At 53.7% G+C, this 13,983-nt stretch overlaps 1 protein-coding gene across 1 annotated transcript in view; it reads right to left on the bottom strand.

Moving 5' to 3' along the window:
• Window positions 1-8,726, bottom strand: part of TMEM266 (transmembrane protein 266) — a 92,512-nt gene extending 83,786 nt beyond the window's left edge. Inside the window, 1 exon segment of the mRNA XM_055320199.1 lies at window positions 8,582-8,726. The gene's annotated coding sequence lies outside the window, so the exon portion shown is untranslated.
• Between the last annotated feature and the right edge of the window lie 5,257 nt (window positions 8,727-13,983).

Genomic DNA, 13,983 nt, shown 5'->3' with positions numbered 1-13,983 from the left:
AGTTGTTATATTCAGACCCGATACCCTTAGGAGTATGATGGTCTGAATTTCTGCACTTACTCATGACGTGATCCGTACCTGCTTATACGGAGCCCCCCCCCCCATTTTAAGGGCTCACCCTATGATCTTTTGATCTCCCGGTGGTGCAAAGGCGGGAGGCATTCTGTGGAATCACACTGAATCTGAATCTGGATCTTCTCACAGGCTGGCGATCTGCAGGCTATTTCCTGCTGCTGGGCAGCTCTGGGTCAGCACGAGACCGCCAGGATCAACAGCCGGTACGTTTACAACCGCCCTGTACCCAGACGGCAGCCACTTTTCCCGCTTTCAGGAAGGTAGTCAGTAAATTACATGAGCTAGTCAACGCTTTATTGTAGAACAGGCTCTGCAGTAGATGATCTTACCCAACCGGAGGCTAACGGAAGTGCCTGGAGCACGTTGGGGTGGGCTCCACGAAGCGACGTGTCCGCAGCACGCAAGCTGCATTACGTGCATTTTCCACTTATAACGGGGTTTTGTACCATGGATACGTAGATACTAACTTTACTCTGTTAGTAACTTCAAGCCCAAATGTATCTTTTGTATCTATTATACTTTTCATCTTTTTTTTAATCCAAACTGTCCAAATCTGATATTCTGTGAATTGGGAACATAATGAGCTTTCTGGATTGATCCTATAGAGCAGTGGTTCTCAAAAGGGGAGGATTTCCTACACTTGGGGACACTTGGCAATGTCTGGAGACATTTTTGACTGGGGTGGGGGTGGGGGGTACTGCAACTGGACTAGTGCTCATTTTCCTTGGGAACGGATGTTATGAGGACAGAAAAAAGGCCCCAAACACTTTATAAAATCCTAACAGTCTCACAAGTTGGGAGAATTTCAAACTCCTTCCAAAAAGAATTAATTACTCCCTGTGCTTCCATTATTTTAGTGATTTCCACATATCCCTCCTCGTTCCAAAAGGGTCCGTGGTGTTGACCCAATTTTCCCATATTAGGCTTACAAGGGGTTTAGGACTGAACAATACACGTTTGTTTCAGTTTAGGAGGAAAAACAATTTTGGAAGGACCAAGAAAAACGATCATGTTTTGGCAGTTAGAGGACGGGAGTTACATTCCCCGTGTATATAGTGCCAAATGCTGAGAAGGATATTTTTATAAAGGATAAATCGCAGATGGTGTCCCGAAGTAGTTTACGATTCGCCTGACAGAGACGGGCTCAGCGCCGAGGGAGCAGGCCTCCCTTCCCGGGGCCTGTCCTCCCGCGGCCTCGGGGTGGGTGCAGCTCTCGGGCGCCCCTCCTGGGGGGGTGGAAGGGGAACCGTGGCCCTCAGGTGGGGACCACGGGGCAAGGCCTGGAAGGGGGCGCCCGGCAGGCCGGGCTGAGGCGGTGAGTAAGCTAGTTCAGAGCTCGCGGGAAGGGGGGACAGACGCCCTGGGCAGGGCCCTGGAAGGGGCCAAGCTGCACCTACCACCGGCCTGCCGTCTCCTGGCGCATCCGCTCAGCCTCCCCCGGCAGCGCCTGCGCCTCCCTGCTCCTCTTCCCGTCACAGACAAGAACTCTGAGGCTGGGTGCGTGTGTGTGAATGAGTCGCCCAGATCACAGCGTTCGCAAGGCCAGAGCAGCTGCCTGGTCACCACGCACCCCTCCAGGCCGCCTCTCCCCTTGGGGCCGAGAACAACGGAAATAACCGGCCAGACCACTGGGGGGAAGGTCAGGGGGGTCAGGGGGTCGAAGTCAGCGGGGCCAGGGCTGCTGAGCCGTCCGGGCTGAGACCTGAGACAGGCGGCGGGTCTGTGACTCGGCAGTCGCGGTGACCTTCGGGAGCCCTCGGCAGCTCCTGCGGGATGGTGGCAAGAGGGACAGCATGGGGGGACAGCAGGGGGGCCCAGGCCAGAGGACGGGGCAGAGGGGACAGACACGTCCAACCTTTTCTTTGGACACTGGGACACTGTCCCCCGGCAGTGGAGCACCTGCCCTATTTGAGGGACCGTGACCCCCCCCAAAGAGCAAGCTAACGCAGCTCAGAAGCACCGTCCAAGAAGCAGCGGGCATCGCACAACCCGTCACATGGAACTGAGATGCAACACAGGATTTGGCTGGGGCAGGGCCCTTCAAGGGGACTGTCTGCTTGGCCTCGTTCACGCACTGCTGGGCCCGATGGCAGCGGGTGACTAAGGCAGGGGACCGAGGCAACGACAGCCCAGGAGCTCATCTCAGACCCGCTAGGAGCTGCGGGCAGCAGGAAGCAAAGCGCCTGCCTGGCTCTGGAAGGGAGGCCAGGGAACAGCCCCCGCGGTCCACAGTCCGCACTTGCACACCTGGGCTGTGGGGGCGGAGCACGACTGACACCGTCTCAAGGAGCTGTGGGGACTTCCCGGCCCCTGTCCCAGCTGCACGGCGGGTTTTATGACAAATCAAAGGTAGCTCTAGGGAGGCTGTCTTTCTCAAAGGGTAATTCCCTTCCCAGGGCAGCATTAAAGCCTGGAGAGGAAGGGGGAGGAGGAGGGGGAGGAGGGAAGAGAAGGGAGGAGGAGGGAGGAGGAGGAGGGAGGAGGGGGAGGGGGAGCAAGAGAGGAGGAGACAGAGGGAGAAGGAGGGAAGAGGGGAAGGAGGAGGGAGAAGGGGGAGGAGGGACAGGTGGAGGAGGAGGCGGTCCCATGGCTGAGAAGCAGTTTGGCCGACTTTATCCCATAACCATGACCTCCCTCCAGTATCCCCGTGTCAATTCTAAAGTGTTCTAAGGCTTAATTATTTCCCCAAACACCCATGATGTTGCTCAGATCCAAGAACTACCGCAGACCATAGATGTAGGAAAGGAAACCAGGAGCCTGAGACCCCTCGGGCCCAAAGAATCCCCCCGGGGGGCTCAGCGGGTGAGCACCTGACTTTGGCCAGGGTGTGATCCTGTGATCCGGGGTCCCAGAATCAAGTCCCACGTCGGGCTCCCTGCATGGAGCCTGCTCCTCCCTCTGCCTGGGTCTCTGTCTCTCTGTCTCTCATGAATAAATAAATAAAATCTTAAAAAAAAAAAAAAAAGAAAAGAATCTCAGGCTGGGATACTGCTGGTACATGCTTCCTGCCAAAACTCAGATGTGCGAGCTAAGTGCTTTGGCAATGAACTCTCACACTCTGGCTTAAGCAGGGAAGATACCAACAGGTATTTAATCTTTAAAAAATGCAACAGTTTGATGCTGGTGGGGCAGTGATTAACCTGCCTGCATGAGTGTCCACAGATTCTTTTTCCTTTGTGTAACTCAGGCCACTAGGAAAGTTGGTGGCATCTGGTCTCCATCTTTGGAAGTCTTCAAAAAACATGACATATGGGACGCCTGGGGGGCTCAGCAGTTGAGCATCTGCCTTGGGCCCAGGGCATGACCCTGGAGACCCGGGATTGAGTCCCACGTCGGGCTCCCTGCATGGAGCCTGCTTCTCCCTCTGCCTGGGTCTCTGCCTCTCTCTCTGGGTCTCTCATGAAGAAATAAAGAAAATCTTTAAAAAAAAAAATGCCGTATGCCAAATAGAGGGGAACCCGAGCGGCTCCTCTGCATCCGGGCCATCTCCCCACGTACTTTGCGCGGCCTTGTCACCCGTCTCAGCCCTCAGCTGACTTTCCATCTTCCCTTGTCTACCTGGGAGGTTTCTCTCACCCTGACATCCTCTTGAGACCTCTCCTGGTTCTCCTCTGCTGTTCCCTCAAACACACACATAGAGCCTTCGCATTTAGGAGGTGGCCAAGGCTGAGGACTAACAAGGACGGGGCCGTGGCCACTGGCCAGTTCCTTCCCACAACACCAGGGTTGGGGAGTGAGCGAGACAGACAAAGCCTGGCGCTGGAGCACTCCCTCCCTCGGGAGGTGGACAATAAACAAAACCGCCAACTTACAGGGAAAACTAGGACGGGCTATGGAGGAAAACAAGGCTGGGAGGAGGCCAGGAGTGCTTATGGGAGAGAACTTTTATTTTTTTAAAATTTTAAAAGATTTTATTTATTCATTCATAGAGACACAGAGAGAGAGGGGGGGGGGCAGAGACCCAGGCAGAGGGAGAAGCAGGCTCCGTGTAGGGAGCCCGACGTGGGACTCAATCCCGGGTCTCCAGGGTCACGCCCCGGGCTGCAGGCGGCCCTAAACCGCTGCACCACTGGGGCTGCCCAGAACTTCGTTTTAAAGGCATAGTCGTACTTTGGGCAAAGCCAAAAAGAAGTGAGGGCACAAACCCAGCAGATGTCGTCGGGGAAGGGCATTCCCAGAGAGCACCACCAGGGCCAGGGCTCCGAGGCCGCGAGCCAGCCGGTGCGGACGGGCAGAGGCCGAGCGCCTTCCTGGACCCCGAGCCACACTCACCTGGGCCTGGGCCTCAGCCTGGCTCCGTAAACCTCTGGGGCCTCGGACTCGTCTCTCATTTATACACAGTTAGCCACCAAGGGTAATTGCAAAGGGGTAAAAGAGATACAGAAAGGAAAAGTATCCATCACAGGCCCTGGATCATGCCCAGCTCCTCCCCAGCACACAGGGGCCCTTGCCTCTCCCTCGGCGAAGGGGCTCCTCTCCTCTAACTCCCGTTGCGGCCGAATAAAACGCGTCCAGAAGTATTGCTGTTCAAGGGCCTCTGTGAGTGAGACATTACCCGGTGGAATAAAAAAAAAAAAAGCCCCTGCAAGTGATATGCATCTATGTATAGTATTGTTGGCAAACAGTAACATTTCACTATCCACATTACAAAATCCAGAATTCACAGCAAACTATTAATGTTGACTATCGATCGCCAAGGGGAAAGACCACTAAAGACTCTAGCCATTGAGCTTCTACCTTCCACATGCACGTAGCGCGTCAGCACCTCACGATGAGCATGTGCTGCTCTCATGAGCAGAAATCACAGCACAGGCTAGTGCTGGGGCAGGAGAAGTGATTTCCTGGCCTCTCCGACATCAGTATCCAGGAGCCACTATTCCACCTTGCTCACCAAGCGAGGCCTGCCCGGGGGGGGGGGAGGGGGGGACCTTAGGAACCCTTACTCCTTCTCAGAGAGGAAAGTGGGTGCACATAAGGCCAAAGGGAGCTACAGGGTTCACAGATAAAGGTCCTACAGGGGAGGGGGGCCACATAAGGCCAAAGGGAGCTACAAGGTCCTACAGGGGGGCGCCTGGCTGGCAAGTGAATTATGTGCACCCACTTTGGGAAGGGGATGCATTAACTTGTGGATTGTGAGTCACTTTCTTAGCAAAATTAAAACTCTTGCAAAGGCTGCCACCAGGGAGAGAAAAAGAGTCGGTGAAAATAAAGTATCTTAAAGTAAGCTGACTGTGAACTTCTTTTAACAATTCAAGATTGTTGACGCTGAAAAAAAAAATTTGATAGAATAGCAAAAATACTATAACAACAACAAAAAAAACCCCACACATTTCACAACTAAGTAGCTCAACAAGGTCAAAGACAAATAAGCCAGTTCCCAGTGTTTTAGTCAATGATGCATTAAAATGTGCATTACAATCAGTCACTGCAACGCATGCTACCTTGAGCTTGGAAAAATTTTAGTTGCTCTCCTCACCTCCAAAAAAACCCCAAAACACACTTGGTGAGAGGAAAAAATAATGCGTAAGCATCTGTAGCTGATCATACGGCTTTTCCCAGTTTAGATATGATTCGAGAAAAAAAAATGTAGTCCAGAAACATTTTTACATTCCTCAGATGACCACTGCACCCAAAAGGATGCTCAACTCTGCATTAAATAAAATCCTGCTTGAATGGTAGAGAGCAGACTTCTTCTACTTCTTGGATGCTTTTTAATTATGAGATTTCTGACTGAAGAAAACAGTGATGCTCTACATCGGAAAACCCATTTCCTCTCCAGAAAGCAAGCAACACTGCTCTTTGCTTTTTTGCTGCTTCTCCAGTAACATCAGGACTCCTCTTGAGTTTATCTGATCACAGACTGGAAATCCTCAGGGCAGAAAGACTCCAACTCAGCATTTCCATAAGTACTAGGGAATGTGCTCTTCTAAAACCCAGGGTTTTCCATGAGGCAAAATTGCTATGCAAATTGCTTTACTGTCAACACAGTATAATGAAAAAAAGTAAGATCATGTTCTACAACCAGTCATATTGCCTGAGGAGGAAAGACAGAGCTTATGGAATTTGTAAGAGAGTCTTGTATTTCCTAATATCAGCCCTAAATTTATAATTAAAAACTGTACCTTCCACGGGATATAATTTTCAAATAACCCCTCATATTTACCTCTATCTTTCTCACCACCATCTTAAATACGTGACTTTAATGTAAAAGTGCGTAGCCCCACCGATTGGGTTTTCCATGGATGCAACTATAGAAATTTCTAAGTCTATGAGAACTACTAGGAATGTGTAGTGAAAGTCCATTACTTGCATTATCATAATTCACTTGCAAAAAAAAAAGAGTCAGTATATATCCATAGCTGAATGCACAGATTCTAAGATTATTCAAGTGAATATGTGCCGCCACTGTAGAGAGACTGGTGCACAACCGGTGTGGATTCCTTCACCCCCTTAAGGAATTCATGTGCTGGTGTGATAGACAATGTTGTTCTCATGACTGGCACTGAGACCACAAGTGAGTGTGCGGGGTGGCAGGAAGACTGGAGTGGGATGAGATAATGAAAAGCATGAGTGATTCATTCTATTTGATGCGCATACGTTTTATAGATTTAAATCTGAAGGAAAACAACTTTTTTGGACTTAAATGCTTGCTTGAGAGCGCTAAGTGGAAGCACGTCTAGGATACCATTTCTTGCAGGCTCAGTGCCACCGCAAAAAATTCCACACAGACCCATCCTGAAACAACGATTTCTCCTACTGGAAAGCCACTAAGGTTGATGTGGAATCTGTGAAAGGGGAATCAGGTCCAAGCAGGTTCGCTCATGCACAAGCTTGACCTTAACTAAAACACAGAGGCAGCGACAGCACCAGGGTTAAAGGTTCCTCCCCGTGCCCATCGACCCCCGGCAATCAGACGCACGTGAGTTTGCATCTTTATCCTCGCCACGTCCTGACTGTGTGACCTTGGGCACGTTAGAGCTTTCTTAGTCTTAGCTTCTTCATCTTCCTGGCACATATGCACACTTAAGAACGTGTCCTCATGATTAGATGGGGCACACTGCGTTTTACAAGCACTGAGTTCTGTGGCCATAGCCCAATGGCTGGTGATACTCATTTTCTTTCTTTCTTTTAAACAGAGCTGCTTTTTCTTTCTTTTTTTTTTTTAAGACTTAGTTACTTATTCATGAGAGACACAGGCAGAGGGAGAAGCAGGCTCCCTGCAGGGAGCCGGGTGCGGGACTTGATCCTGGACCCTGGGGTCACGCCCTGGGCTGAAGGCAGGTGCCCCACTGCTGAGCCACCTGGGCATCCCGTGATGCTCACTTTCATTTTATGCTTCTAGTTTTTACTATTCCTTTTACCACAGTATGCGGGGAGGGGCAGAGAAAGGTCATCAGTTCCATGTATCCCACTTTTTGGACCTGCTGCTCCAAGCAAGGGGGAGCTCGGAAATCGGTAATGTGGACACTGAAGCGAAATTCAGTCATCAGGACAAGTTGTAAGTGCGTGGAATAGAAACAATTCATGTAATTTATAACATACAGAGCATCAAATCACGGGTTTTATTTTAAAAGAGCAAAAGCCAAGCAATATTCAAGAAGGCAGGAAAAGCCAGTGTGGGCCTGTCGCTGGTGTTAGTGACCGAAGCGGGGATCGGTGGGTCTGACTTCCAACAGGTGGCAAGATTCAGTCATCCTCAGATGCAAAGTCCTGATGAGTTTGGTATGGGAGCCCGAGGGGTCCCCAGGGGTCCCGAGCACCGGGTTCAAGGCCTTGCTGCTGCGATCAGCGGACAGCCTGCGGCCTCTCAGCCTCGTTGGCAAGTTGGCAAAGACCCACTTGCCCTGGGCTGTGCCTGCCTGCGACGGGACCCGGCCTGCCTGCGAGGCTACCCCCTGTGCCCTGACCCTGCCGGGGATGCTGCCCCCCGCGCCGCCACCCTGCAGGGGATGCTGCCCTCCGTGCCCTGAACCTGCTGGGGATGCTGCCCCCCCCCGCGCCCCGACCCTGCCTGTGAGGCTGCCCCCCCGCGCCCCGACCTCGCCGGGGATGCTGACCCCGCGCCCCGACCCTGCCTGCGAGGCTGCCCCCCACGCCCCGGCCCTGCAGGGGATGCTGCTCTCCGTGCCCCGACCCTGCCAGTGACGCTGCCCCCGCGCCCCGGCGGAGCCCCTCGCAGGCGGCCGCGGCCGAGCACAGGCGCCAGGCGGACTCTGCACCCCACAGCAGCCCCCGACCCGGACCCGCAGGGCCCCCCTCAGCGGCCCCCGCAGCGCAGCCCGCGCGGTTCCCGGCTGCAGGGTGGACGCGGGCGAAGCGCGGGAGGGAAGAGCGTCCGCGGCGGCCGAGCCCAGCAGCCCAGCCCGGAGGAGCCGCGAGCCCCGCACGGCCCGGCACGCCCGCCGCCCCCGGGAGCTGGGATGAAGGTCAGCGCCGGCCCCCCCCCCCCGCACCGGCCGGGCCCCACCGCGCTCCGGGGAGGAGGCCCCGCCACGCGCCGACATACCTGCTGCCTGGGCCGGGATCCACTCGGCTCTCCGGCGGCGCGGCTCGCGCTCCCGGGCTCCCGGGCTCCCGGCTCCGGGCCGCGGCCTCGGCTCCTCCGCCCCCCGCGCTCCGGGCGCGCGCGGCCTCGTCCTCCGGCTCCCGGGCCCGCGCCTGCGCCCTCGCTCCGCCGCCCGCGCCCCGCGCGCCCGCGCCCCGCTCCTCCGCGCGCACGCGCCCCGGCGGCCGTCCCGGAGCCCGCGGTGGGGGAGGGGGGGAGGAGGGGCGGGCGCGCTCAGTGCAGCCGGCACAGCTCCCGCAGGTGAAGGCTCCGTCCCGCTGTGCCCCGGGGCGGGCGGGCGGCGGGTTGAGGCCGTGCGGGCGTAGATGCCGCCGTGCGACCCGGGGCGGGGCCTCTGACCCCCGGTGCCCGCTGTCAGGGCCCGCCTGCCGGGCCTCGGCCGGGACCCCCGGACCACCGCGCTCCTTAGCCCTCCACGGCCGTCCTCCACGAAGGCTTTTTAGACGCGCTGCTCGCCCTCGTCCGTGACATTCCGACACGGCTGTGAAGGGGCCGGGGGGCGCACCGCAGGGGTGGGTGGGCCGTGTCCGGGGGCGGGGGGGCTGTGCCCTCGACGCGAGGGCCGCGCGGCTGGGGGCGTGGCTGGGCGGGGCCGTGGCTGGTCTGGGTCGTGGCGGGGGCGGAGCTGGACGTTGCTGGGGGCGTGGCGGGGGCGGAGCTGGGCGTGGCTGGGGGCGGGGCGGCGGGCCCGGCGCGCAGCAGGTGTCCCGCGCCCCCGACGACAGTCCTTGTCCGTGCCGGTGTCTACCCTCTGACGTCTGCGAGCGCCGCCCTGGGCAGCCGCCGGACTCAGGCCCCGTGTCCTCAGTTCTTGCCAAAAATACAGCCACGGGGCCCTGACACTTCTGTCGAAACACTTGAACGGTCTGGGAACCCCGGTTTACGCACGCGGTCCGGGGGGGTGGCTTGACCCCGCCCCCCGCGACGTCGCCCCGCCCCCACCCCCGCCCCCGCGCCGCCCGTCGCCCCGCCCCTCCGTCTCGGCCCCGTCCCGCCCCTCCCCGTCGCCCCGCCCTGACCACGCCGCCATGCCCCGCCCACGCGCCCCGCCCCCACCCAATGCCCCGCCTCCTCTGCTCCGCGGGCCGCAGGGTGGAGGCTGGGCGTGGAGCGACCTCGCCCCGGTCGCGGGGTTCCGCGGAGGCTGGGTCCCCGACCTGGAGCGGGGAGTCCGTGGGCGGAGCGGGGCTCCCGCGGGCGAGCTGGGCCGGGGCTCCGCGTGCTGCTCGCGCTGACGGGTTCGGAGGGAGCTGGCCTGCAGGTGACGCGGAGAGCCCCCTGCGCGGCCCCGGCTTGTCCGTGACCCGGGGCGGGGGGGGGTTGGGGCGGGCCAGGCCGCGGGGTGACCCTGGGCGCCCCGAGGGCGTAGCACCCACACGCTGCCCAGCACCCCGACCCACAGGGTCGCCGGCTGCCGGAGTCCGCAGCCCGAGGCGGTTTGCGGTTCCGGGTGCGACCCCCTTGGAGGAGTCCCTGGCCCGCGCCTCCCAGGGGGCACCCAACCCTGTTCCAGTAGCCGCAGCTCCAGGACGCGCAGGGCCACCACCGCGAATGGGGAAGGTGAAGAAAATCCCCAAACCCGTATAATGTGGTTGGCACCCGGGCGTCCGCGCTCCCGCGAGGTCGTTCTCGGGGTTGGGACCGGGTGGACCAGGTGCACCAGGTAGATCAGGTGGACCAGTTGCACCGGGTGGATCAGGTGGACCAGGTGGCCTTGGGTTTTCTCAAAACTCACCCTCCTCTCACTTTCAGATTCTGCCCCAACCCGGAGGAGGACAGCTCTGGCCAGCCTCTTCACTTTAGCTTGTTCTTAAACACACCTGTGAGACTCACTTGGGGTTTCCTGTTCAAAACCAGATTCTGGGGATCCCTGCGGGGCTCAGTGGTGGAGCACCTGCCTTCGGCCCAGGGCGTGACCCCGGGATCCCGGGATGGAGTCCCGCGTCCAGCTTCCTGCGTGGAGCCTGTTTCTCCCTCTGCCTGTGTCTCTGCCTCTCTCTGTGTGTGTCTCTCGTGAATAAATAAATAAAAATCTTTTTTTAATTTTTATTTATTTATGATAGTCACAGAGAGAGAGAGAGGCAGAGACACAGGAGCCCGACTTGGGACTGGATCCCGGGTCTCCAGAATCATGCCCTGGGCCAAAGGCAGGCGCTAAACCGCTGCGCCACCCAGGGATCCCCAATAAATAAAAATCTTAAACAAGCAAACCCAAAACAGATTCTGGAGCCTTACCTCAAATCCATTAAAGTGTCACCTACAGGAGAGTAGCACGTGACTGTTATTTTGCCTGCTCCAGGGACTCTCACAGTAGGGAGGTTGGGGATGCTAGAGCTGTAAGAACAGGTGCTGCTTGGGGGGACCAGGTGACTAACCAGAGGGAACCTTCTGGGTGAGGGAGTTCCGCAGTGGAAGAGCTTCACTGGGTTAAGGCTTGTGTGTCGCTTTCCTGCCAGACGTGGCTCCTGGTGTGGCGGCCACTTGCACCGAAGCCCACTGCAAAATGCCTTTCGAGGGAAGTCAGATGTTTCTTTTTAAATGAGTTCTACACCCAATGTGGGGTTGAACCCATGACCCCAAGGTCGTGAATCACATGCTCTGCCAACTGGGCACCCCAGGACTTCTCTGGGTTAAAAAGACTCTTTTCAAGAGTATCAGCATGTGGAGGCCGAGAAAATCAAGGCCGTTCCACCTCAAGTTCAGCGTTAGCACAAGTACAGGCATCTCAGGGCCCTGGGAATAAGAGCTGAACTGTACAGGAAAAACCGCACAACACCCTTGACAGAGAGTCCCATAACAGAATAAGAACAGAGCTTAAAGCCCTTGACAGAAAATCCCATATCAGAATGAAAGCAGAGCTCAGAACGCCTGGACAGAGACAGAAAATCCCATAGTGGGATGAAAAGAAAGCTTAAGAAATTCCTCCACCCACTTCTGAAAATCCCCTAGACCAGCCCATAAAAACCCAGCTGGAAGCCCCCTCAGGGTCCAAGTCCTTGCTCCGCTGGGTCGGGTGCACTTGGACCCAAGCTCGAGCTTGTGAATAAACCCTCGTGTGTTTGCATCGGTGTCGGCTCCTCGGTGGTTTCTCGGATTCACAATCTTGGGCACAAAAAGCATCACATAAAGTGTGTGCACGCGTGTAGCTACGGAGTTACAGCGGGGTGGGTTAGACGTTAAGGTGGTCTTGTGAATGTGTGCAAAAGACTGATGGCAGTTACAATTTGTTCTCTTGTAGTTGCTCCTAAGAATAGAACATATGCATCTGATGCCACGTGATTGTGAAAGTTAATACCAATTTAATCTTAAATTGTTACTGTTCAGGTGTCTGTTAATACTTTAAAACCTTTTCTGGTATCGATTTATAGTGCAACCTCATGTATTTGGGACATGCAGGGAGAAGGCCAATCGGAGTTAATGAGAATCCTAAAAAACCGGAGTATGTGTGACTTCAATACATATAGACTCATCTGTATGGGTATTTTCCCAAGTAAATGTATACAAATGCAGAGTAAGGGGATCCCTGGGTGGCCCAGCGGTTTGGCACCTGCCTTTGGCCCAGGGTGCGATCCTGGGGTCCCGGGATTGAGGCCCACGTCGGGCTCCCTGCATGGAGCCTGCTTCTCCCTCTGCCTGTGTTTCTGCCTCTCTCTCTCTATCATGAATAAATAAATAAATAAATAAATAAATAAATAAATAAATAAATAAATCTTTAAAAAAAATGCAGAGTAATCCAGAATTTTGGGCACAGTTCATGTCCTCCTTTGGTCCATATTTCATTTAAATAATTCTTATTTGTTAAACAGAGGTAGCACTACAATTGTAAGGATGAAGAAACCGAACCTGATTGCTTCAGTGTCGTTATTTCATGTGACCAGTTAGGGTTTTCATTTGTGTGGAAAATTTAAGAGCGAAACAAAGTACAAACTTTGAGGTATAATATCTCTGGTTGGTAAGTACAAATTTTAGTTCATATATGAAATTATTCTTTTAGGGATCCCTGGGTGGTGCAGCGGTTTGGCGCCTGCCTTTGGCCCAGGGCACGATCCTGGAGACCCGGGATCGAATCCCACATCGGGCTCCCGGTGCATGGAGCCTGCTTCTCCCTCTGCCTGTGTCTCTGCCTCTCTCTCTCTCTGTGTGTGTGTGACTATCATAAATAAATTTAAAAAAAGAAATTATTCTTTTAAATAATTGAAATATTTTTAGCTTTGAAATTTATTTTTTTTGTTAGTGTTTACTAAAGAACAAGAGAATAGGAGATGTATTGTGTTTATTTAGTACTTCAACAGACCAAAATGTAGAACTTTCTTCAAAAATGTTAATTGCAGTACTTTTTTGGAGGTGCTATAATATTTATTTTTTATTGGCATATAAGTGGAGTTGAATAAAAGAATTTTCATGGTCTGGGGGTGCCTGGGTAGCTCAGTCAGTTGAACATTCAACTTTTGATTTCAGCTCAGGTCATGATCTCAGGGTGGTGAGATGGAGCCCTTAATCCACACTCTGCGTGGAGTCAGCTTGACATTCTCTCCCACTGCCCATGTCGTCCCCCCCGCCCCCCAAGCTCACACGTGTGCACATGCGTGCTCTCTCTCTCTCGAATGAAAAAATAAAATCTTAAAAAAAAGAATTTTCACAATCAGTATCTTTCCTGGCTATTATATTTGCTTCATTTCATGATCATTACTTGAAATAATTTTGTCACATAGAGGAAGTGGTGTTAAAAATAATACCCCCTGTATGTCATATTCTGATTGTACCACTGGGCTAAAATGATGACAAAGTGAATGGTATTCAAATTAAGTGAGCTTTACTGTAAGCTTAATATTTAGAACTTTAATTGTCCTTCATGAAGGAACTGTTCCTTTGGCTATATAATTCATGTGCCAAAATGGAATATCAGTGATCGTATATTTATATATATTATATATATTTTATGTATATTTATACATATTATATATGTGTATATACACGTGTGTATATATATTTTAAAACATGAAAGTGGTCCAATATTCCAATTATAGTAAAATTGGTCTATTTTAAAACTTAGCAAGCACAGGTGGATGTGTTTATTGATGGAATCTTAATAATTGCTGACATTTATTAAATGTTTATGATGTGTCAGATACCATTCTATGTACTTTATATGAATTAATCTTTCTTACAACCACCCTATTGAGAAGGTACAGTTATCTCATTTCATACATGAGAAAACTGAGGCACAAAGGGATTAAGTAACTTGCTCAAGATCACACGCTGGTAAATGGAGGAACCAAGATTCATCCTGATTCAGAGGCCCCAAGTTCAACCCCAGTGCCTCAGTGACTCATACATATACA

The sequence above is a fragment of the Nyctereutes procyonoides genome, unplaced genomic scaffold (assembly GCF_905146905.1).
Source record: "Nyctereutes procyonoides isolate TBG_1078 unplaced genomic scaffold, NYPRO_anot_genome, whole genome shotgun sequence".
In the NCBI taxonomy this organism is placed as follows: Eukaryota; Metazoa; Chordata; class Mammalia; order Carnivora; family Canidae; genus Nyctereutes; species Nyctereutes procyonoides.
This window is presented reverse-complemented; position numbering and strand designations above follow the sequence as displayed.